At 36.2% G+C, this 26285-nt stretch overlaps 1 protein-coding gene across 3 annotated transcripts in view; it reads left to right on the plus strand.

Annotated features, from left to right (window-relative positions):
- The window catches only part of KCNIP4 (potassium voltage-gated channel interacting protein 4), a 484037-nt gene that overhangs the window by 34751 nt on the left and 423001 nt on the right, over window positions 1-26285 (plus strand). The window contains exon 1 of one of the 3 annotated variants that reach the window (XM_064511369.1): window positions 7557-7579. The exons of the other annotated variants lie outside the window; for them this stretch is intronic. The gene's annotated coding sequence lies outside the window, so the exon portion shown is untranslated. Of the gene's footprint in view, window positions 1-7556; window positions 7580-26285 lie in introns of those variants that run through there. 3 annotated transcript variants of the gene reach the window in all.

Consider the following 26285-nt stretch of genomic DNA (forward strand, 5'->3'; position numbering starts at 1 on the left):
TGAAACCTGTTTTGCTTTCTTTCCTAAGCATATTGTGCATTCCTTTGTCTTCTCAAGCTCCATCTTCTGTGACTGTATTGTGGATAAAACACTTCTCATGGTCAAATCAATTTTTAGAAGCTTGTGGTTTCAGCTAAACAATTAATAGCTCAGTTGTGCCCCTTTTTGCTTTTCTTTTCTTGTATTTCTTTTAACCATTTAAAGTACTGTATTTGTTAGCACTTTTAACAATAGGTCATTTGAAGTCATTCAAATTTTGTTGCTGTTCTTCAGTTAGTAAGAGACAGCAGCAATTACTGCTTTGTAGCAGTTAGGGACTCATTGTGTAGAGGATTTACTATAGCATTTTCTTATTCTGTGCTGTTTACTTCTGACAATACTTTGGATAAAGGAAACCAAACCTTAGAAAAAATTATTTCAAGTATTAGTAATAAATTATAAAAACGAGCAGGTTAAAAAGGGGGTCATGCATATGTTTTGTCATCATTCAGTTAGCTTCATTTATTAAGGGCTGTGAGCTGCCGCTTCTGCAGCACGCTTGCTGGTAGGCACTTTGCTTTGCCCGAGAGCTGCAGGTTGCTGCCCTTCTTGTTACCAGTGTTGTGCTACCACTTAGCATTAGTCACTGCTGCCAAAGGATGGCTCGAAGATATAACATCCAGCTAGAAAAGGAGCCCCTTATTGTACTGAGAAAGTGGTTTATCCATTTTATTTTGATTTGACTGCGAAAGTTTTGCAAGCTAGTTTAATATGTTTTTGATTATTTAGATGTCCATAGATAAGCCACTGTCGCTATGAGGTTTACTGGTTAAGTTCTGAATTCAGTTGCATTGTACCAAATTAGTTGGCTTAATGTCAGAACTGAGCACCTTTTCTCTATCTCTATCTAGCTATTGAATGAACTACAAATATGGAGAAAAAAAAATATATATATATATATTCAAATGTCCTGGCCAATCCTGTTGCATTTTGAGAACTCCAGGTAGCAGAATAAGTTTTTATAAAAGGATGGACAATCTGTTTTATGGTTCTTTGGTTATAATTTACATACATAGAGAGGGCTTCTGGGAATATTTTGGCAAATATTAGGCTATTTAGGACCTAAGCCAAAGCAATAGAAGGACCCCTTTCAAAATTCAGCATTTTCCAAACTAGTGATCATCACCTGAAATGAAGCTGTGATGGTTATGAGTTAACTTGGGAACGTTCTGGTGTTTATGTTAATACTTGTGTGCACAATAGACATATGGCCCATAAAAGGTGTCAAAGTCACTGTAACGATGTGGGATTACATCCTCACTATATAATAAATTCAGGCCCAGTTTAAAAGTTAATACCTTTCATTGTGCGGAAGCAAAATGCATACAGTTTTGTTTTGTTTTTGTTTACAGCTTCCTGGGTATTATAAAGTACCCTTACTGATAGGTGAGATGTTACTTGTAACACCTGTAAAATTAATGACTTAGACCAGGAGAAGAAGCGGAAGAACAGCAAATTCTAGTTGAATTTGCTCTTTAGAAGTTGTTGGCAAGTCTATATGTTTACAGAAGTTAGGCAGATAATCTACTTGTATTCATTTGCTTCCTCTACTTTTTATTTCCCCTCTCCAATGTTCATGATACCATCTTTTTATTTACTACTACTGACACAAATAAATATCATGATTTCACCCACTGTTTAGGACCAGTCTCACATTTTAGTAACTCTAAAGTAGCATATTGATCTATCAATATTTGTAACTAATTATAGACAAAGCACCATAATTAGTCTTATCAGACTTCATTCTCATCTGCTGGAATTTTCAGACTTCTTAAATAAGTCTTTTTTGCTGTAAAACCATGATGGTATACAAATGTACAAACCAATATCTCTTTGCATGTAAACATGGAAGACTTCTGTATATTTGTCCTGTGACTATGAATATGAATTCTTGATTTAGGAAGTTAAACAGTCCACTGTCTTACTTAATTCTTCATGAACTGCTGCCACACTGATGGCACTTCTAGGTATGTTTCTGCCCGTATTTAGTATCAAACCATACCATTCTCACAAATAAAATGGATCAGCTCTTGGTATATATGCTTTACTCAAGGCATCCCTCTGACCTGTGGTGGTTGTGAAATACTTGCCAGTGTCAGTCCCAGTGGGAGGATGGACCTCTTCAATTTTGAAAGAATACCCAGCCAACGTGGACTTCTGAGCTATCTAATACTACTGAAAAGTTTTCCAAAAAGTATATTAAGGACTGTTGACATAGTGCCTTTCCAACAATGATATGTGATTGCTCAAATTCACTATTCTAAAGTTACCTAAAAAAAGAAACCTTCTGGCTAACAGCCAAAGATTTCTTAGGGGTTGCATATCCTTTTTCCTTCTGATTAGTCCAATTTTCTCCTATGATTTTGGAAAATGAAAGGTTATTCTGTATCTATAATAAATCCTGTAAGAATTAAACCCCTAAAGTATTGATGAGAAAGCTTCTTGGCAGCCACAAAATTATTCTTTCAACAGTAAATAGACTATATATCTCTGCTGAGGAATATTTATTACCACTGAACACCCAAATCCCCCTGTCAATTTAGCCAACAGGGTAGAATATATTCCAGGCAACTGCTAAGAGCAATCAGGAATGTTTTAATTAACATTAACATTTAATTAACATTAAAATCCTTTCTGCCTGTATCACAGTCACTGTCATCTCTCTCATCACCATAATCTGACAGGAGGTAGACCCTTTCTCTCAGTTTAGCTCAGCTATTGAATCATCTCATGAGAGCTCGTCCCAATATATCTCTAACCCCAGGAGGGCTAATTATTTTCCATAATTTCTCTGGCAGAGCGAAGGAGAGCACTGAAATTCCCACCCACAATACTTGCTCCCGCTTATGTTATTCATTGTTCTTGCTGCAGTCAAATAATTGTTGAGGGTGTCAAAATGTGTTCCTGTCCTCTGCGCGGCCCACAAATGCGGTGACATAATACGTGTGATCACAGATAGTCTTCTCCTTCTAATCCATGTTATCACAACCTGAAATCAATTATAACCATATTCTGTCCCATTAAAGGGGCCAGAGCGAAGTAAACCAAAAGAATCCTAGGGCAGTGCTGCCTCGCACCATATTCCTATTTCTTTTCCTTGCTCCTGATTTACAATATATGGATTCACTATGCATGAACAGAGAAGACCTACAGACATTTAATACATCAGGGTGGATGACCTTTTTGAGGTGAGAACAGAGAAGACAGCAGCTCTCTATAAAAACTTTGGTCTAATCCTGAACTTGTAGTAGATTTTCAGCTGCTTCCCAAGAACTGTCCAGAGCAGCTGGCACTGCTCAACTCTTAACTGCATTCAAGTGAAATAAAGATTTGCCTGCTTTTCTTCCTACATCTTGGCAAAAGCAGAACCCAAATTTTTAATCAATATTAAAGAGTACAGGAAGCTTTTGATTCTTCATCTATTCAAATGCCAATTTTGGCCTATAAACAAATGAATATGTTCAAAAGGTCTTCATAAAAAGATGTTAATGGAACTGAAGTTAATGCAACAGTAAAACCTTAGAGAGCACTATACAATGCGGGTAAATAAATAGCTGATAAATTTTTGCTTCAAATCTTTTTCTATTCCTACTTTCCTTTTACAGAAAGAGAATGAAATTTTCCTTTCCTTTAACAAATCCTTTCTTTCAGCTGACAAAAATGGATATCATAATGTACTATTAAAAACTCCTTCTGCTGGAAAAAAAATAGAACTGCTTTTCCCCTGAAGCAGCTCATTGTAATATCCTTCAACATGTCAGCAGTTTCCTTACACACTCATGCAGGACTAGATCCTGTAGCCTTGCCATATTTTTCAGTATTCGTTTCTTATATACCACAGCCTCAGGGAAAACTGCAGTCTCTTTTGGCCTAAAGTTTTCTGCAGACATCATTGGCTTAACCTGGCTTCATCTTTGGCACTGAACTGGGAATGAAGTCCCTTCTGCACAATACCTTTCTTGATGTTGCCCACACTATGACCCCTTTTTCGCAGGTATTTCATATAATGAATTTTTTACAGTCCTTACACTTTTAAACATGGAATTCACTACAAATCCATTTTCTTTTCCCAAAGTCAGAGCACGTGATGCTCAGAGGAAAAAGAGGTAAGTGCATTGCTTAGGAATAGTGATGTTAATCCCTTTTGTAAATTAACTATGTTGGATATATGGCTTACAAGATTGTTTGCTTGGAAAAACTCAATGGTGCCTTGAACTTGACCATCCTGCAGCCTAAGTTTCTGGTGAACTAACTGGTGGCGATTACAGAATTTTTACACAGTAATCAACTCCATACAGAATATCTGATTCATCTGTACATTTACTGTGGAAGAGAATTGCTACAGACTTGATTAAAATTCGAGGTAAAGAAACAGATACAGTGTAATCTGAACCCCTGGACATCTTCTGAACCATTTCTAGAAAAATTACTTCATTCTAAGAGTAAAATCTCTCATGGCATTCTCTAAGTCATGGCAAATAAGACACAGCTTTCTGCTGTACATAAGAAAACCCCCAAGATTTCAGCAGGAGTCCTGCCTCTCCATATCCTCCTGTGTCGTGCTGTCATATTTGTGCTTCCATATATCCATCTCTGGCAAAGCTCATCTTTATTCTTGCCCCTCATCTTCAGATGCTGATCTGGGGGCATATCCAGCAAACCCTTTCTCATTCTACTGGAACAGAGTTATTCCATGTCTATCGCAGCCACTGCCTAGCTGTAAGAAAATGATGTTTTTTTCTTTCTGGGTAGTATGCATTCTTGTTTACTATCTTTTCAATTTTCCCAGATGCCTCTCTCAACTCCCATGTCAGTATCCCCATTCGCACCATCTTTGGATTAATGAATCTCTGAGATAAGGCAGCTCTGAACTGGCACTCTGAGAAGGACACAGTATGTCATGAGAGCTAGTGTTTGAACTGCAGGATCAAGAATGGGCATGCAGTTTCTTTGCAGATTTACATCAAAAAAACTTGAACTTAAATTATTTCAACACCACTTCCTAGCATTAGCTATTTGGAGGTATATTACACGGTGCTAGATTCCAGTGCTGCTGGGCATATTATTGCTTGTCTTCTTGCACGTGACAGCAAGGATATAGGTGTGTTCCACCAGAGGTGCCCTTGTGAGCATGCCCTGCACAGACACCAATCAGAATTAAACCTCCAGTTTTCAAAGGGATGAAGTCTACAGTATGTTATTTTTACTCTAAGACAGAATGTAGAAGTAGTTCAAAGCATTAGCTCTTAATATGAGCCATTATTTCCATGCAATAGCTAAAATTCTTGTTTTCCTCTTGCAACTCAAACTTCTGTTTCAGGAATCATCTGGAAGTCTGGACTGAATTAAGTACCAACTTAAAATTAATATTTGTTCTTAGAATGGGACCTTTCAAAGGTATAAGATAAGAGAACTGTGAAATATACTTAAGCTGGGAGAAAGTTCTCTGTTGCTTCTGTTGAAGTTCTAGAAACTCAGCCATGAAATTGAAATTCAGCTCACTTTGACGGGAGACGCTTGTGATGGGAATACAGCCATGGCTAGAGTGCTGTGTCATGCTGGAGAACTCAAAGGACCTAATATCAAAACCTGCTGTTGAAATGCAGATTTGAGTTATTCTCAGTTCTCAGTAACAACGGACCTGAAATATATTTGAATGGAAGTGCTCCCCTTTGGTTTGGCTGCCTAAAAATATGTTTTCAAGGCCCGTGCTTCTCTGCTGTTATGAACAGAATTCACTGCTGATTGATAGGCTATGTCTAGAGTTGGAATTAAAGTACTTAAAACTCCATCATAGCCTAAACTGATGAATGTGAGATGTCTGCAGTTGTTATAAATAGGTATGCGGTTTTATGTGTGACATTTTGCGCTGAGCAAAACAGTCAAGGCATAGTTCACGTGCATGCAGGAAGTTTCAAATACACGAAGTTTGCAAAATTGCATAATCATAATTAAGAAAAAATAAGTTAGTATGGAGGCTGATTGATTAAAAAACTTGGAATTTAGGATTTTACAAAAAGATAAATAACATAAAGATAAATTTAAGGCAATGGAAACATGTTCCTTGACTATTCTACCTAAAAATGGAAACTCCCAGTGCAAATACACACAGGGAAGTCACACATTGTACTTCGCTTTCTGTATTTTGGAAGTAATAGTTTACAATTGAAAAGTTGGCCTGATTTTTTTGAACTCAAGTGTACACTCTGAACAATGACAATTTCTTTTTTTTTATCTTTTCGTCTTTCATGCCTTTTGTCTTTAGGGCTGACGCTATGTTTATCTCCTGTTAGATTCAGGTTGTGGGCGAGAAGGTAGCCAGAGGGAAAAGGAGGGGAGTGAAATAGGGGCACTTGTGTGTCCTGGTGCTGGCTGATTGCCGTTACTGTTTGTGATCAGAGTAGCTTGTGTTCGTGATCAGAGTAGCTTGCTGGTGAGTAGCGCGTAGCTAGCTGTCCAAGGGTTGTAGCAGCACGCGGCTCGGTTCTGTCCTCGGTAGCGGGGATCTCCTGGGCATCTCGCGCTGCAGCTAGCTGAAGAGCAGAGAGAGGATCGCTGACTGAGAGTCCTGCATGACCTTGGAGCAACGCAGAAGAGCCAGAGCACTGGGGTTAGGCTCCTCTCCTTGGCCCTGGGGCCCCTTAGAAGCACTGCGGTTAGGTCCTGGTCGGTGGTGGCTGTTGCTGATGGCCCCGGCTCCTTCAAAGTGGCAGTCCATCAAGAGAAATAATGTCATTCAGAAATTTATCAGTCTGCCTATGTGAATCAGGAGGTAGTATAGAGAAATGGTCGCCAAATGTACAACTGGCTTTAAGTGGCTCAGCTGCCTTTCTGCATTTGAGTGACAGTGGCATTAAGGCAGCACACAAGCCCAACTATTCATCTTTTCTGGGTAGAGCAGCTGTCTTTCAGTAACAGCTAGAGGAGTGCAGCTCTCCTTTAAGACACTGAAGTAAGGGAAGCTAAGATAGGAAGGATACATCCATAGAGGATTGCATTATTTCCTCTACCTAAACAACTGATTAAGGTAAGAGGTAAATATTTATTTACCATCTAAAGATGTTACGTAATGTATACCATTTAAACAAAATCAAAGTTTCTTAAAATAACAGATAAAACCTGAAGGGTTTTTTCCGATCTGTGTTTTTTGCAAATAAATTAATTAATGTTCCAGATAAACAATTGAAAACAAACAAGTGCAATAATTCTGTTTAAGTTAATAAATACTAAAATAGCATCAGCTAAGCTTAATGGCTATTGAGATCCTAAAGCTTTTCTCTCTACCCCTAGTCCATCCCCTCCCTTTTCCCCCCACCTCCCCCTCCTCTATGTATGGATTTAAGTTGTACATATATCCTTCAGAAAAAACTAAAGGTTAAGTTTTTGTTTAGAATGGAAGTGTCAGCCTCTGAGAAGAAAACTCATAAAGGGAAAGAAGATTTGCAACAATATCATCAGAAACCTGCAAATTGCAAGAAATTGCTTAGCAATTGCTGCTTGATAAAGCGAATTTTTGCCTGGAAAAGTTTGAGCTCTAAAGGTACCTTTCCTATTGAAATTTTTAGTGTGGGAGAAATTGTTGTCTTTCCAAGAATTCAGAATTTTTGAAACAGTGGTACTACTTATTTTAGCATCAATCAAGTTACAGGTACAAAAAGTCTCTACTGCTTTGGCTCTATTGTGCAAAGAGATTAAAAATGGTACAGCTTTGATTCAAGATGCTTTATCCTAATGTGATATAAATAATTGCACTGCATGAGCATTCATTTTGCAGCACATCAGAATACTTTGTCTGCAGAAAAAAATCCTTCATCATAAGATAAATCAATACATATAAAATCACAGTAATTAAATTTATCAATTTATCCAGGCCCAATCTGAAAATCTGTTGTGATAAGGAAAATCTCCTTTGATCATAGTCAGAGTATATTTACATGGAAATTACACGATCAATTCTTTTGTCTTTGAGGAAATGAGGAAAAGGTAACATCCTGTCACTTTTATACATAATGATGCTGTGTACTGTATTTATTAATAAATACTGAAAGAAATGTTTCTTTTTAAATTGGAACTGGATTGTGAAATATCTTACCCATTGAAAAACATGCTCTACTTTGAATAGTGTATTAAACAGCAACCATCCTGAAGTGATGGTGAATCTGCTGCACATTATTTTCCTCAGGGACACATACACAGTTCTGGGTTTTATTCAGCATTGATTTCTATTTGTACTGTCATATTTCTACTTTTCACCATTATGTAAAAATAAAACAAAACAAAAATACCCACCCCAGATAACCCTGTTGTGATTTGGCAGCATTTTGTATCCCCTCTCACAGAGTTTATGAGAGGGGAAAAAAAACAGACCGTAAGTATATTGCATTTGTATAAAATAGAATTAAAAAAATGTGTGACGTTCTTTTGCCATGGAGAACTGAGTCACCATGCCTTGAGTGATCTGTTTTATTTATACATGTATTTTAAGGATATGCTCCAGTTGCTTATTTTCAGCTAGATAAATACAACCTACCCCTCTTCTTTAATTGCCCTTATCCTGCATTATCCAAGTAAACATGCCTTTGTTGATGATGCCTTTTAATCTAAGTTGTTTAATTTAGCTATTCTTGACCACTCATTTTTTAAGCTTTAGGGTAGTATCTCCAGTGAATAGCTGCTTTAATCACCACAGATAGTATGGTTTGCTAAATATATAATATTTGATTTGTGGTTACTGTATCAGTATGTACCTGTAATTCTCTTCAGCATGTGAAGCTTGCACTTTCATTTGTTTTCTGGTTGTTATTGGAGTTAATAAAGTAAAAATGAATTTGCTGTAGCTCTTTCAAAACACTCATCCTTTTGTTCAAAGGAATTTTAGGTTTTGTTCACTAGGTCATTTCACAGTATGTGATGCAGTATGTGAGTGTTACTCTGTAGCTACAGTGTGTAACTCCAAAGCAACTTCCACTGAAGTTAATAGGTCTTTTTCTTTAGTACCTTTAAATTGGCTGATAATTTGCACCTCTGAAAACAGAGTCTAAAAACAGTTAATAAGAAATGATAGATAGAATGAGGATTTATTTTGTCTTACTAAAATGAATTAGAAGATATATGAATCACTGTTAGATAAGGCACAGTTAAATTACTCTGGAGTATTCCAGCAGAGAGAAATCTGACAGACAGACAAAATTGAACTATTGATTTTGCCTTATTTAATGCCAAATGATAGAAAACATATCATAAGGACACATTTACAAGAACCTTTGGGTACTCTCAGGATCAACAAGACTGACTCCTTGCAGCACTTTCTTCAGTAGTGCAGTTGTTCTAGGTGATCCCAGTGGTTGATTAGGATTTATTGGCCTTGAGCAGTAGAGTCTACCAACAGCTGTAACACGGTATATATGGTGTATCCTGCAGAGCTCCTGATCCACAGCTGCAGCTGAATAAGACTTCATACATATAAACCAGTGGGGCATTTCTGAAAACCCCTAGGCTTAGCAATATATTTATTCCCTGGAATAAATCTGGTCAGCGAGGGGTCTGCTATAATTTAACCTTCCTCCCTGTCCCCATGACGCTGCTATGGCAGCTACCAAACACCCAGGTACTGGGATATTTGGTCAATACCTACTGTTTTCTGTGAACAGGAGGAAGTTGGATTTGCAAATGGTTTTGTGGTGGCTTCTTCCCACCCAGGCATTACCTTAGACAGATCAGATTTGCCGTTGGCTGACTTAAGCTACCTTGCACTAATAAAGTGGTATAAAAATAGTCATCATGCTGTTGAGGCTTGTGGTTTAATACTAAAAAACAAATGAAATGTTCTTGTTTACATATAACCATGAAAAAAATGAAAATTGTAAACACTGAATTATTTGGTGATCCATTGTCATTGTAACAGTTTGTAGCTGCAAATACTGTATAATAAAGCATATCTGATCTTTTAAAATAGAGATTATTTCTTCTCTATAGTTTATTTTTCATATTTTAGTTTATTTGTGTGGTGTTGAAACTGAGATTGTCAACATGTTGTTTTAATGTTATGCAATTAATTATCCTTTCAAAAACAACTTCCATTTATCAATTTGGAGCAGACAGATGAATATTTGATTTACTGTAATATTCAGATGTTTTAACTCTATTTTGAGAACAAATAATCTTAACTCTTATGATAAACTCTTAGAATGTCCTGGCACTGGGATTGTCTTCCTGCTTCCACCATCTGTCGTATGAATAAGAGAAGAATGTTATAACATAAATACTGGAAAGATAATTACATTCTTAACCCTTTTCTATGGAGCATTTAGACAGAAAGAATTTAATGCACCAGACAGTATTTTCTCTAAAAGATGAACATGAGAATAAAAACTGGCTTACTGTATTTCAAAGAAAAGTAAAGGGAATAACATGGTTGTAAATGGGAAACAATTCCATACTGAAGACATTGTTTTAGTTCACGTTCAAGACTGAGTAATTTAAGTAATTCCTCACACAGTAGTTTCAGAGAGCAGGTATCATCTAACTAATGTCTGAGGAACATATTCTGACCATTGCCAGGTATGCATCTGTTAGAGCTTGCTACTTCAGTGAGCTCTGGGCAGAAGTTTAGAGTTTGTTGAAAAGTTGGAGGATTTTACTTTAAAAAATGAGCAGCACTGAAGCATCTTCTCACTAAACTGTCAACCTGGTCAATTAACCAAGGCAGTTGTGAGGCTTTCCTGGTTGCTCCATGCCATGACTATACATCCTGCTGCAGATGTTATTGCGAGTGGGAAACACCAAAAGGGCAACAAGTTGTCCATCACAAAGATAAATTTGGAGGAATTGTACTGCTGACTCTGCATTAAATATTGCTAAAATATTATAGATTATTAACTGTTAGTTATTTACAAAATAGTCTGAAACCATGTATTTATGAGTTAAGATATGAATAATTTAGGAATAATTCCAATCTGTCAATCGACCAGTGTATTTTTCTCTGTAAAGTAATACATCTGACAAAATATTTAAGGAAAAAATAGCCTAAGTTATTTGGAACTAGTTAAATGTTCTGCCCTCCCTAGGATACTCTCATATGCTCTCAGACCTTGGATAACTCAAAACATTTCCCTCTGGAGATTATTGGTACTGGTTTCTTAAAAATGGACGTCCTGTGAGTATGATGATAGACTGTCTCCTGTTCATTTATCTTTTCTTCCTGTATGCAAATATGTTGAGCAATACTTTGAAATCCAGTCACATTTCAGGCCCCTAAAAGAAAGTTTCCTTCAGGTCGTTCAGTATTATCAAGACTCCCATCAGGGTAGGGCCACAATGATGATTAAGGAACAGGAGCATCTCTCGTACAGAGGAGGCTGAGAGAGCTGGGACTGTTCAGCCTGGAGAAGAGCAGGCTCCAGGGTATCTTATCAATGTGTGTAAATATCTGATGGTGTAAAAAGGGTGTAAACAAATGAAGCCAGACTCTTCTCAGTGGTGCCCAGTGATGAGACGAGAGGCAATGGGCACAAAATGAAACACAGGAAGGTCTGTCTGAGTGCAAGAAAACTCTTTTTTACTGGGAGGGTGGTTGAACACTGGAACAGGTTGCCCAGAGAAGCTGTGGAGTCTTCATTCTTGGAGATATTCAAACCCAATGAGATGTGGTCCTGGGGAATGTGCTGTAAGTGACCCTGCTTGAGCAGGGGGCTGGACCAGATGATCTCCAGAGGTGCCTTCCAATCCCTTTCAGTGATACAGTGTGTCCTTTGGATGGAAACACTCTTTTAATGTGTCTTTATGTTCTAATTCTTGTTTGTCTGTTTGGACCCCTTTTCTATTGAGCAGTGAAGCAATGGCGAAGATGATCTGAAAGGCAAAGGTTGAGTGTAGCAGGATTACATACAGATTTTAAAGCTGTATGTCTTTTCCATTATCAAAAAGCACAATTGCCTTCAATAAAAATTCTCATAACTCTGCTAATTAAGAGGCAAGAGTTGTTTCCTAACTTTATTACTTAAGCACAACCACCTCTCTTTCCCTAAAGTGTTTGCTCTTGCATGGGGCTGTAGTTACTCAAGTCTGCCTGTCCCTATTCACTCTTCTCTACAATAAGAATATGAAATGAGCAGGGTAGGTAAAAGTGGCAGAAAGCAACTACAAGTAACAGATATGCAGTTCCAAGAATAACATATGGTCCTGAGTTTGTTTCCTAACTTCAGTAGCTGCTCTTTGCAAGCAGCCTTCTTGCAAGGAAGGATTGCTGATGTGCTGCTCTTCAGATCTTAACTTGTCCCATGATTGAATTTGTATGGTCCAACAGATGTGTCTTTTTTTGCTTTATGCCATGTCATTTCAGCAGTCTTTGTAGGCTTATTTCTCAGTTTTCTCCCAGATGCTTTGAATAATATTGAGTTGCTGTTGAATTTACAAATGATCTCATCATCCAATTGGTACAACTTCATATGGGCACCGAGAAAGATTTCTTCTATGTGTCTATAGAACTGAAGGTCACATAACTTTGCTATTTTGAGTATGAAAGCCTCTAATGTCATTTAAAGGGAAAAAAAATGAGAGAGAGAAAGGACTATGTCCCATGCCAGAGCCCCTTCTCCATTCTGTTCTAGATGATCAACCTGTATAAATGAGTAACCCACAAATCTTTTGGGGTGAAGGGTGCTTATTGAGCAGTTTTTCTAGCTTATTGTTGCATTGCTTTAAAGTGTATTAACCACTGAAGAGATTAATATATCTGAGATTTTATACTCTTGAAGACAAATAAGATAGAAACTATTTAAAAATGGAGTCTTTCATGGCTTTAAGAAGTAGAGAAAAATTTCCCTATTTTTTAATGACTGGAGGAAGAGAAACTTTCCTGGGAATTCCAAAAGGGCAATGTTTAGCCCATTTTGTCTATTTGAGATATTCATGGAAATGTTTTACATTTTGATGATGATGCTCTTTATCTACATGTTAATCTTAAGTAAGTTACTAAGCCCAGAAAAAGTAACAGGATTAAAATTATATTCATGTTGTGTCTCTTAGTAACTTTCTTCAGAGAACATGAGCATCAATCAGTATTACTCTAGGTTTGTTTATTTACTTATTTATTTATTTTTAAATCACCATCTAATTAAACTGAAAGTAATTTGAATGAAAATCTTGGGCGAAAGTATTTTTTGACCAGATTGCCTCTTTGGAGTCATTGCAAATACTCACAAATATTAGATAGGTGGAGCATTACTTGATTTGACAGCTATCAGAAAATGTTAGGGATATTCACAATGAACTATGAATTATCACTTATTTCTTATTCAGAAAGGCAAAAGGTTTTCTGGTACCTTATGCTTTCTGGCTCACTATGCAAATATTCTATTTTATGTTACAAAAATTTCACCTTCTGCATAAATACTGCATGTGTTTTATATACAGATTATTTCAACTCACTGAACCGGATTAAAAATGTAGATGTATTTCATTTATTTGTAGAAGTTATGCAAGTAATGTGCTTTTTTATTTATTTATTTCAGATTTTTTTCCCTGAAACCAATTTAGAGATGTATTTTAGCTAAGTAATTCTCAGTATTAAAATGGAGATGTAGTTGTTTGTGTTTACTAGGTGTGAAAAGATTGTATTAAAAATGATAATAAAACACGGTGGAAAGAAAAGAAAAAAGAGAAAATAATCTATTTTTCTTCTTTTTTTCTTGCTGTCCACCACAGCCTATTCACCCCCATGATCCCAGGCCAAAGAGTTTGTATGAACAGACTCAGCAAAAAGGCCCTTTTGCAGTGTGTTTTTGCCAAATGCTAACTCTGAAAGACAAATCAGGGCAATAAAATTAGAAGCTCTCCCTAGTGAATGTCATTTTCTTTTAGATGTGCAGCATGGAGTGATCTAATCTCACTAAGACGCTAATACTCTCTTCAGGGTAGCAGTAATAGTTAATGGCACAAATTAACAGGAAGGAGTATTATGTAGCAATGTTTGTTATCTCTCAGGTCATTAAGAGTGAAATTGGAAAAAAACCACTGATTCCCACAACTTAGAGTCATTTCAAAGTGATTATTGCAGAGTGATTAATGTTTTGAAGGGGTCCTTTAATGTGTATTTATGTACAGACTTGACAACTTGAGCAATAGGTGTAGCCAATGACTGTGTGAGGATGTGACAAGTATGTATGAAACTGATGTAGCCTCATTTTTTGGCTCGAGAAAGTTTACTAATTGCTCTATTGTATTTTTCTCACAAAGAACATGAATGTATACCTTCTGAAAGTTTTAATACCTTTTTAAGTTTTAAAAAGTAACACTTAGAGGCCATAATTGTGCCAAAAGCCCATACTGCTTTATGCTATGCATACACAGATGAAGGTTTTGATAACATTTTCAAATTTAAAAATCAAACATTGTAGAAATCTTGTAATAACCACTAGTTTACAATGTGGGAGGAATTTGTACAGGCCTCTTCAGAGCCCTTGAAGCAGTTATTAGTGTTTGGAAAACTAAGTATTATCCATAATTGTGTTTTTAAAGATGCTTAATACAAAGATAGCAACTTGCAAAGGGCAGATTATAAGGGTAGTTCTCCTTAGGATGAATGTGCTGGTAGGGAGAAGGATATTTCATGGGAATTAGATTCCCTCAGGGTTTGACAATCAGAGGATTAACTGTGCTTCACAGCTAACCTCTGAGAAACACAGATCAGAAACATGTGAGTGGCTTGCTTTGCGGAGTTTCTGCTTTCCGCTTCGGTGGCTATGGAGACCTTGCACAAGAGGGAGCTTCTCCCTCTTTCCCTGGGTGGTTTGCTTCCCCATGTCAGAACGGGCTCTGGAGGACTCCAGCAATTGCCTCCGTATGATCCTCCCAACAGCACGTGGATCCGTTGAGCTGAATAGAGACTTTTCAGGGGTGTCAAAGATGCTGCATACTGAAATTTCATTTTTCCACTGAGACCATTAATACTGCTGAGCAATGAACACCTTCCTCTTCAATCAGTTCAAACTGTTAGAAAAAATTACCCTGGTGTCTTCTTGAATTTGGGCCTAAGAATAAAATGAAGAGCTGATTAACTGCACTTTAATCAGCTAGTTACATGAGAAATACAATGATTCTCTAATTCTGCTTGTTTCTCTAGCTGAACTGGAGTTGCAGCTTCAGTGTGATGCAGACATTTAAAAATCAGTCATTGCAATATGAGGTAGAAACTATATAGCTTGCAAAGCAGAGTGAAGTGAAGTTCTGACCTCTTCATTTATAAATCTGATGTCTAACTGTCTCTACAGATGTTTCCTCAATGTTTTACAAAAGGTCAGTGTTTCCTTTTTTTTGGATTGGTTGCTAATTTCTTGAAAATCTGTTATTTAAAACTCAATTTCTAAGGATCAAAGCTTTGCAATTTAGTACCTAGAAGATCACCAGTCTTGGGAAACTGAAACTTTTCTTTTATGAAAACAAAATAACTTCTATATAGCCTCCATGCTCACAATATCTTTGATTTCTACTGTGTCTGCCCACAGCTGCTTTTTTATTTCAACACATTCTATCAATCAAAAACTAATAGGCCAAAGAAGTGCATTAGATTAAGTGGAAGGACTTTTATATTCATAGGATACTTAGAAAATGGAATTAAACTTTAAATATCTTGCCACTTTCCATCTGGGCATTATTCCAGCAATTTAAATGGCTAAATATATTGAGAGTATTCAAGATTAAATGGTAGCTCTGAATGTCTTTTTATAAATGGTATGGCACATAAAGAACTGAATTTGTTGTTGTGGTTAATGATATCTGCATTTTATTTACCGAAGTGTATAGAACAAAGACTATTAGTGCAGTGTAACACAACTGTGTTTGTGAGCATCTGTCCCTGCAAAAAATCCTGAGACTAGAAGGAGCAGTTCTATTTCAGATCTAGTAAGCTGACAGAAGCAGCTATTTTAAAGAATGCAAAGCTACTTTTACTTCTTTTTTTAAAGATAAAGCATTATGATTGGATAACTTTTAAACAAAAGATTAAATGGAAAGGAAAAAATATATTTTAGAAGCAGAAAGCTAGGGCAGAAGCAGTGAGGGAAAAACAATAAGAAACAAGTAAACCAGAACTACTAAAATAACAAAATTACATGTTGCTTTGTTTGCTTTTTCATTTAATTTATTGCTGCTGTTGACTTTCTTGAATGCTTGTTTCCACTGGAGTCTGCACTGTGGTCCTGACAGTTCTGCTGCGAGATGAGAGTTCTGACAGGACAGATTTCAGCTCCTTTCAGCCCAAAAGGAGGGAAGTGGGAGGACACGGTGCTCTGACTTGCTGTGCTAATGCCATCCTGCTGGGACCTCCCTGCTGTTCCTGCAAGTAGCATTATCTTCTTGGCAAGGAGATGTGTTCTCAATTGTGCTTTAATTTTCTTACTCATTCTGTCTGTGTGCAAGAGAGTAACAAAAAGTCTGCAAGGAGCTGGAATTCTTCACAGAGCCATTTCAGCATTTTGTGCGCACAATGACTGTATTACTCATATGTGGCAACATTGCAACCGAATTTTGCGGATCATCTCAACCAAATGCCAATAAATCTCTACTGTGTGGCAAAGCAGAAGGCATACTTTGTTTCACGTATGTCACAGAAAATGATGCTGGAAACACTTAGCTATCTTAAGCACTTTTTGTACTGTTCTCCACAACCCTCCACCTTTGAAGCCAGCTTGATTTCCTTATTATACTATTATTCATATACGTGTTATTATACAGGTTGAGAGAAGGAGAATTATAACAGTTGAACACCTTGAAAAGTATAATACCTATGAGTCACTGAAAATCATTTTCTAGTGCATCATTTTAATTTGTGATATCTTTGGCCCTGAGCAAATTAGATGAATTGGAGAGTTGGGATCAGAATTCCCAACAGGAGAAAAAACCCTGCTTCTGACAATATAATAATTCAAGATTCAAGAGGCAACAGAACCATGAAGCTGGTTTCATTATCCTCCTTTGGCCTAAGCAGAGGCACAGGTTAAGGCCATCCTGAATATAATGGCAAGAATAGCTAACAGTAAGAATACATAGTATTTAAAGCCCTGTCTTTCACATCATCCTATTCCCCAGAGCGTAACTAACATCAGTTTGTCTGACTTCCTTGCTATACTTGCTGTGCATGTGTATCTGAAACCATAAAATTAATATGGCTTTTGAGTGTAGCATCTATCAGCTGAATTGTAGTAAGTGTCTGCGTTTGTGTCTATCTTTACACATTCTAGTTGGGAGGTACAGTGTGTTGACTTAGGACCCTTCAGCTGACAAGAGCTACCTTCCCAAGCCAGGATAGTTTGACTGCTTTTAACTATGTGTCTTTTGTGACATTAAGCTCATACTGCTTCTGACATGAGTGAGATGAAAAATGGTGGGTGAGAAAGAGCAAACTTAGGTGGAGGAGAAGAAATTTGGCAATATGTCCCTACAAGAACTTAAAATTGAACCCTGTGTTCCTGAATCTCAACATTGTCTACTGTGAGAAAATGTTTCTAAAACCAGAAATTATTTTCTCTCTTTCTAGTATTGAACTATATGGGAGTACAATGAGCTACTACAGCTATCAGTTTCTCAGCTATTAATTTTGTTTAAAAGGAAAAAAAACTCTCTACTTTTTAGTTAACAGATGATGAAAATGTTTATAGAAATATTTATAAGGAAGACAGTAGAGCAATTCTTTACTCTTAGTTTGGGCAAGTTAGAAAGTAGGGAACAGAACAGGATGCAGAAAAGAAGGGAAGTACTCATGGTTAATTTATGGTAGTGAATTGGATTTCTTCTGCCACAGAGTTCCTATGTGATGTTAGAAGAGTCAGTTAAAGCAGACTCTAGGGATTGTCACTATGTATCCTTGTCTTCTGAGTGAGACTCCTTAGGGTTTGATCTGCAGAGTATTGAGCACTCTCAGCGTTACTAACTCGGCTTTGAACACATATGAAAGGCTGCGTAATCAGCGTTGTGAGAATGAGCTTCCACGAGTTTCTAACCAAGTGCCCAAATTAGTCAATACCTTTGATCTTAATCTCACTGTGCCTCTGTTCTGCAAAGAGTAGGCATAATAATACCCTCTCATCTCACAGGGCTGTTGAGAATATAAACGTAGTCATGTCTGTGAAGCATCCAGACACTATAGTGAGCAACAACATAGAAAACTCCATTTTCAGCTCAGACTTTCAATAATGTTCAGTAAGTAAAGTATGGGGGCACAAAATGTGGAAAGAGTGAAGTTCTGAATTTGGTAAATAAGTATCATCTGAATTAAATTAATTTATCAAAACAAATTCCTGTTAAAACTACAATACATGATCATGTCATTAATAGATTATACCACAATGTATATGTAGAAAGGGACTGAACTAACGCTCTGTAGACAACCTTTGTTCTTTCCTTTCATAACCTTCAGATACTAGTATTTACCATCATCATACAGCCCTTTTGATGTATATTTTCTAGGTAATAAATATATATAGCAAGATTTCCTAGTGTGAAGAACTTATAGCACAAAATTCAGTATCAGATTGCAATTCTGCCTAAATGTATTAGTACACACATGTGATTGATTAAGAGATCTGGCCCTAGGATACAAAGTATGAAAGGTATGAGGAATACGGTTAAATATGTACATCTTTCAATTAGTTGTTTAATGTTGAGTCTTGGCTCAGTGAAATGAATGAGAATCTTGCCAGACGTTTCATTATGACAGGGGTTTCACTTTTAATTTAACTTATAAAAATAACTTTATTATTGAATAAGTTCAATCTTTTTTTGAGGAATATACAATATCACCCTTTTCTTGGCTTTGTGAAGTTAGGTTTTAATGTGTACCATATTTATTTGCACAGAGAATTTTGGTGAAAAAGATCCCAATATCTAACTTATTTAACAGATATCCCCACTTTAACTTTATTTATTTTGCATAAAGCAAAGTTTGAAGTCTCTAAGTCTTAGAAGGAAAACAGGAAGTTTGTGAGTTTTCATTATCAAAATCAAATCACAGAAACGAAAAAAGAATACAGATTTATTTTTATAATTCAGTTAAGCTACAATTGATTCTATACTGAAAACTAATCATTATACTATAATTGAAGATATATTTTTGGACCAATGTACCAGCTGGTATCACAGATGGTACAGATGGCATAAGGCTCTTTAATGGGATAAAGATAATGTGTTGGCACAAAGAGAGTTGAGTATATGAACATGTGATTTTTTTTCCCATTACATTCTGTCTAATCAATTTGATTTTAACTGATCACAACCAACACATTTGTATTCCACATATCTAGATAAATATTAATGTCACTACTTTGCAGACAGGGTTCATGGAAAAAATAGTGTAGCCATACTGTCTGGAAAAAGATCATATGCCATAGTAGGCAACAGCTCATTAATGTATACCTTGTAGTTTAAAAGAAAGAATTGCAAGGCAAGTCTGACATTAAGTTAAATGGTCTACCTATTGTAGAATTAATATGAAAGCTGTGGCAACAAGTGAATCCCTCCTTAGCTTTGATAAGCTGTGGGTATGGCAAAAAGTATGATCGTGGCATTGGTGATGAATAGTCTTGATGGTAAATGATAAGGAAGCCATTCTAATTATTGCCTTTAAAGATCCACATTGCAGCTGGGTACTGCTTGGTGGTAGTAGAGGGACCTCACTGGATAGTGTGGGTTTTACTGAACTTAATTTCTTTTTTTTAATCTGTGATGTCCAATAGCGTAATACTGGGTTTAAAAGATTTTTTCCTATTCCTCATTCCTGTACCCCCTTTATTTTGTCACTTCTCTATTTTGTGCATATTAATGAAACATAAGCAAGACCATCTACAGTACATCTTTGGATCTTTTCATCTCTAAGTCTTCTCGCTTGTGAATGTTGTTGAACAACATCAGATGTGCAATTAAAATTACATTTTGGTCAAGAAACAGCTTACTAAATTCAAGAGCAGACAGACAAATTGTGGTTCTTTCAGACACGGATTTGGCAAGACGTTGCTAGATAAGGTCCTTTATGGATGTCTGAAATAAACCTACCTACCATTGACAAAAGTGGCCACTAGGTATTTTGCTAAATATTTAATCAATGGCTTCCAGATTCCATTTTCTTCTTTTGTATTCAGAATTGCTGAATTCATCAGAAATCAATTGTTATATTCTTTCAGGTTAGACAAAGCCTTCTCCAAAATTATCTAAGCTATTGTTCCACATGCCTAGATTGCTGTAGCATATTTTACAGAGTATTATTATTTTAGATGTATTTCAAGAACACATTTATAACTGTTGGAAATAGCTTGTTAGCAAACTATCTTTAAATAAGTTTTGCGAAATGAATCCTGGTATTGCTCTAATTTCTTTTTCCATAGTTAATTGTGAGGACCTTGGCAATGACACAGTTTAATGGGAGTTGATCATTAAATCACATTCTCTGGTGGGTTCCACCAACAGGAGCAAATTTCAGTAATATTATTGGAGTCTTTCTGGGCTTTTTAGGTGAGAGATACTGCTGACTACTGTACAGGGCCTGATGTACTTTGATGTAGGCCAAAACTATACTGACACCTATCTCAGAAAGAATAGCTTGTTGAAGTTTGCAGTTGTTGCCGTTGAATTAATTAAAATCTGATTTCCGTGGTTTCTGTATTATTAAAAATAGAATTATGTTCACTATACTAAAGAAGTCAGTGCTTTCTTATTCATGAAAACAGGGAAGGAACAATTTTGACTGAGTCAAGATAACGTACCATTATTCTGCCATTTCACTTTTCACTTTAATGGGGTGCTGTAGATTGAAAGCTGGTAAAATTCCAACATTTCATTCATGGGAAATTAAAGGTTAACCTGAACTTTTTATTTATCTTCCTCCTTGTTTGCTATTTGTTTTAGTCTATTTTCTCTCTCTTCTCGGAAACTACAGGTTCTGATCTCATCTTTGAAAAAAGTTCAGAAGATCTTCCTTCAGTATCCTAAAGCCCTTTGATCCATTTTCCCTCTGAGCTTTGAAATATCAGCTGTTTTATGTTCCAGTCTGTGTTTTTATTATTATTCTTATTACTATTAATAATATTCTTTAGTTTATTAAATGGCTCAGAATAAATTGTCATTAACTTTCTCTTTTTGATTTTGTAAAGCTGGTGTTATAAGGGATGTGAACTTATGTAAATCTCCTTCATAATTCTGAGAGGCACTACTTTTCAGTGAGAGGTTGATTTTCAAACAGAAATTGGTATCTTTTTTTTGCATCATTCCAGTCCCCCATAAACATACCTCTTGCTTCTCTACACACCATCTGTATTGACTATGTGACCTTAACTGACCTCAATTGCATAACGCACAGTTTAGCTTACAACGGAATGGGAAATTTTGAAAAAGAATTTGGAAGCTGCAGATAAAATTGATGCAGCACTTTGTCCTGGGAGCTGTGCTTCAGCAACTGGAAACAAGTCCATTGTGTGGACCAGCGGCTCCCAGTCCTGTTTCTAAGTGCAAGATATATGTGTGATTTTTTGGAGCAATGTCCTGGCTAAATTCCATATTGAGTATTTGCATCCTGCTTACTCATAGTTTTTGGTTTGATTTTCCTGAATTAGAACTGAACGAGAAATAAAATTGAAAACTTCCTGAATTTTAACGTAATAGGGACATGTAAGGTATCAATGTGTTTCAGTAGGTGATAAGTAATTTGAAGTTAGCCCAGAACGTAATATCTGTTTTCAGAGCAGAAGAGCTGATTGTGTTAGCTGTCTTTCACTGCACTGTGCTCTCAGAGAGGTGTGCAGGAAATGATTTCTTCTCGTTGTCAGCTATAAAAATATCTTTAACCTTTGCCGGAAGAATATAGATACCTTTGTTCTTACCTCTTATTGTTGCGTAGTTTGAGCTTAGGTTTTTTTACCTTCCTACTTTTTGTAGCAAGATGCACTTCCACAACTTGAGTAAAAAAATCACAAATGAGAAATAGCACTTAAAACTCTATTTACACCAGAGATAAATGACTGCTGAGGATAAGGCTGTGGAGAAATGGGTCTTCTGCATTTCACAGAAATTGAGTCTGTCAGCATTTCTAAAAACCTACCAATGTTCTTTGGGATCCTCTGAGTGAAATGTTCTATAACTTAGTTATCTTAGTTATCTTTATTTCATCCTCACTGTTCACAACTTCCAGCCGAGAATCTTTATTTTTCATTAATTTAATAAATGCTGTCATTTGAGACAACTTTTAGTTTCCTTTTTCAAGGAAAGAATTTGTAATCAAAATACTCCGTAAGTTCACAAGTTCCTATATTCATGATTATTCCCTGTAAAGTAGCCATTGCTAGAGGAGAAAAAGTCCACTCATAAGATGATAAGAACTTTCTCCAGGTAATATTTTAGGATCATTATCACTTACTATTTTATTAAATGAAGTGCCCAAAGCATGTAATAAAGCACTCAGATCTGAATTAATTACCTAAGTTAAAGATGTCAGATTATTAGACTCTGGAAATGTTCAATGCTTCCACTTAAATTCTATTCTGTTCGATAATACATACATTCTTTCTAATTCTATTCTTTTTAGTATGCTACACTTTCTGCTGTGAGGGCTGAATTTATAAGTCAGTATTTGGTTTTAGACTATGAAAATATGTTGAAAAGTGAAAATTTAAGTTCCTGAAGCCATAATTCCTATTTAATATACGTTGATTTATGTACAAATATATGTTCTGATGCATGAAAAGTAAAATATAAATTGAACATTCAGACACGTAACTGAAGGATGGATTTTCTTCCTTCACTTGATCTGCTTAGGAGCAGAAATTTATCACAAAAATGTGGGTCAAACCACAGGTATGCATACATACATACATATATTTATGCGTCTATATATAATTGCTGTATATAATATATATATAGTGCATTATTCATTATTATATTTATATCTTTATATATTACATCATTTAATTATATGCTTATAATATATAATATTTATTATGATAAATATTATATATAGAATTTATATTATATATATTGCTTATTTGTCCACTTGATTAAAACATCACAGAGATCCCAGGAATCAAGATGGTTCCTTTGGACAGTGATGTACTTTGCAGAGATGCCACAGCTGAGCTAACTCTGCAGTGGGATATAGTATGCAAGCGCTAGCGCAGGACCTTCACTGGGCTAATTAGCCTGCTGAACAGTGCTAGCTGTAGCAGGCATTAGGCCACATAAACAGAGCAGTGCTACTTCTGAGGCACAGTTGCTGTCTATAAACAATGCTATTTTTGGTTTTGTGAGCTCCTCACAACTTATTCAGAGCTAGCTGGAGCTGGTATCTCACTCCCCCCTGGAGCAGGGAGGGAAGAAGGCTGCTCCAGACCACACCAAAACTTAAAAAGAAAGAAAGAAAGAAAGAAGGAAAGAAAGAAAGAAAGAAAGAAAGAAAGAAAGAAAGAAAGAAAGAAAGAAAGAAAGAAAGAAAAAGAAAGAAAGAAAGAAAGAAAGAGAGAAAGAAAGAGAAATGGCATTGAATTTCTTTCACCTCTGGGCGGGGGTCTCCATCAGCTGAAGGTGCACACAGAATCTTGGCCTCATCCCTGCCTGCCTCCGCAGATGGCACAAGGAAGCTGCTGCCGCTGAGCTCTATGCCAGATACTCAGACTGCACCCTTGACTTTGCCACCTGATCACTGAGTGTGAGCAAGTCATTTCCTTTCCTGTCATCTCTGTTACCCGGTCTGTAAAACTGGGCTAATGGCTCCATACAGCTTTGGAAGATGATACACAGGTTGTCAGAGGAGATCTGCATTTCTTCAAGTCATTACCGTTACTGAGATATTAGTAGTGGCTGTGACTAGAGATCTGCAAACTGCTAATTATTATTTTTGATAATTATTCTTCAGTTCTGAAACTCCAGGAAAAATACTGTTTGAGATTGAGAAAACTGCTTAATGCAGCCTAGAAATAAATGTCTTCTTCAGGTTTGAACTGTTAGGAAAATTGATGTTTGCTACAAAATCTGAATTAAAAAGAAAAATCCTTTAAAAAGAATAACTTTGGTTTCTTTCTTTAGAACAAAAAAGCTTGACTGAAGTAAAAATGGATCCACAAAATCTTTCAGTTGAACCAAATCATAATTTTTTGGTGAAAAAAGTTCTGGATAAAAATCTTCCAGCTGTATGATCCAAGTTCCTCTAACAAAAGAAATGTTCTTAGAAAATGTTGTGGAGTAGTTGTAATGAGTAGGTGGCCAGAGTACCAAAACTGCAGATATTCAGGGTAAGCCATACTCAGAAGATGTCATTAAAATATTTCTGCTTTATACTGAAGTCCTGCATGATGTTAGTGCCTCCCTTAATGAATTAGGTACACTTTGCATTTCCATGCTTTTTTTACTGAATTGTACATCATTTATCATCTTCAGAAAAACACTAGTATGATTTCTGGGTGGCTAAAGACTTTGGGAAGAAATTAATGGGTGTAAAGTATGATTAATAACTTATTTACTCTGCTTTTTTTGTAGTAACACCACAGTGCATATATTCCAAGTGCTGTAAAATCAGTAAGCAGTATTATATACACTATATACAGAATGTTATTCCCTGGGGAAAAAATCATTCAGCAAACTAAAAATGCAACAAGAAATATTGTGATAGTATCTTTTGGCCTTTCAAGTCCTGGCAGGAGGTCCTGTCATCTCCAAGGATCTCCATGTCATTTGGGTCAGACTCACTGTCTGTCTCAGGTGGCGGCAGTAAGTGGTGTCCTCCTTGGCTCCAATGTTATTCTCTCCTGCAGAAAACAATCTGTTTTCTCTTACCAACAGCTCTAGGAAGCTATAAATGCTAGGATGATAAACGGAGGTTTTTATGGGAAACATGCATATGCTGGTTCTGAGCAAAGATGGACCAGTCATCTGTTGACTAAGGAGAGTCTTTTCAACTCTGAAAGGCTGATAAGAATTAGCCCCCTCTGAAGTATTCCCTCCAGGAATATCAGCTTTTTCTCACTGTTTGAGGCAGAGTCAGGGGAGACAGACTATTAACTGTGCATCTCTGGACAAGGAACGAGTACATAGACTTTGTAGGGGACAGTCTTTTTTAACCATTCTTTGTTATCATCAATAGGTTCCACTTGAATTGTTCATAGAGTGACTGATTTAAGAATGAACCAGATGATCCACCAGATCATGCCTTTTCAGATCACTTCATGACCTAACATAATCTTGCTCTGAGGTATCATATTCTTTCTTATGAATGAGCATCATGTATATCTTGGCATCATATTATTGTGAAACTTCTGCTATCTAGTTTCAAAAAGAGATAAAGACAAAAGTATGCATGGCTGTCGAGTGAAAAGACCCACCATATTCTTTAAGGTAAAAGGATTTAGTATTCCTGCTTTCAAGAGGAAAGATAGTCAAAATATCCCACATAATTCTAATGTTATCATAGGAAATGGGAGAAGAAAAAGAGGAACTTTTTCCTTTCTACTTCTGGAACTATCAACAAGTATTCAGAATAAGCTAGATCAGGTGACATGAGGGAATGCTCAGACTATGCGTAATGATTATAACCATTTTTTTTTTCAGTTGAGTGAAATGGAAAGAAACCCATATAATAAGGAAGAGTGTTTTTAGTTGATTTCTTCTTTTGTGCAACTTTGGAGTCTCACTAGCGTAAGAAGGACTGTACATCCACAGCTGATGTTGGTCTTAATATAATGATGATTATTCTTTTTTTTAGCTGGGGGTGTCTTGAGACTTGAGTGGTTTGGACTTGGCTTCTTTAGTGAATGAAATTCAAGGTAAAAAGTAATTCAATGTTTTTAAAAAATATTAAAATATGTCTTTTATTCCATAGTCTTGGCTTTTTACATGAGTTACTGTAGAAGAAGGATTTAATAAAATGGCTCTTAGGGAACTTTTCTACTTTTGATCTGAAATTATGTAATACTTATAAAATGTTATCTTTAGGTTGATACAATAGGACTGGTCAAGAAATGTTCAAAGGCTTAGTATTATTCTCAGTTTATCAACAATAGATACCAAAATTTCTATTCCCAGCTTTGTTTTAATTCCTTTTATCTAGCAAGAGAAAGGTTAAATGAAAAGATTAAGGTATTAAGATTTGTAAGAATTACGAAATTCTCTAAAGCAATTCCAAAGAAGCTTTATTTTTGTCTCAGCTGCATGAGAGCAAAAAACAACTTTTGTTTTGCTTTCAACGGAGCTATTTATACTTTGCAGTTCACTGAGGACAG

Source organism: Dromaius novaehollandiae, chromosome 4 (genome assembly GCF_036370855.1).
Source record: "Dromaius novaehollandiae isolate bDroNov1 chromosome 4, bDroNov1.hap1, whole genome shotgun sequence".
NCBI classification, from domain to species: Eukaryota; Metazoa; Chordata; class Aves; order Casuariiformes; family Dromaiidae; genus Dromaius; species Dromaius novaehollandiae.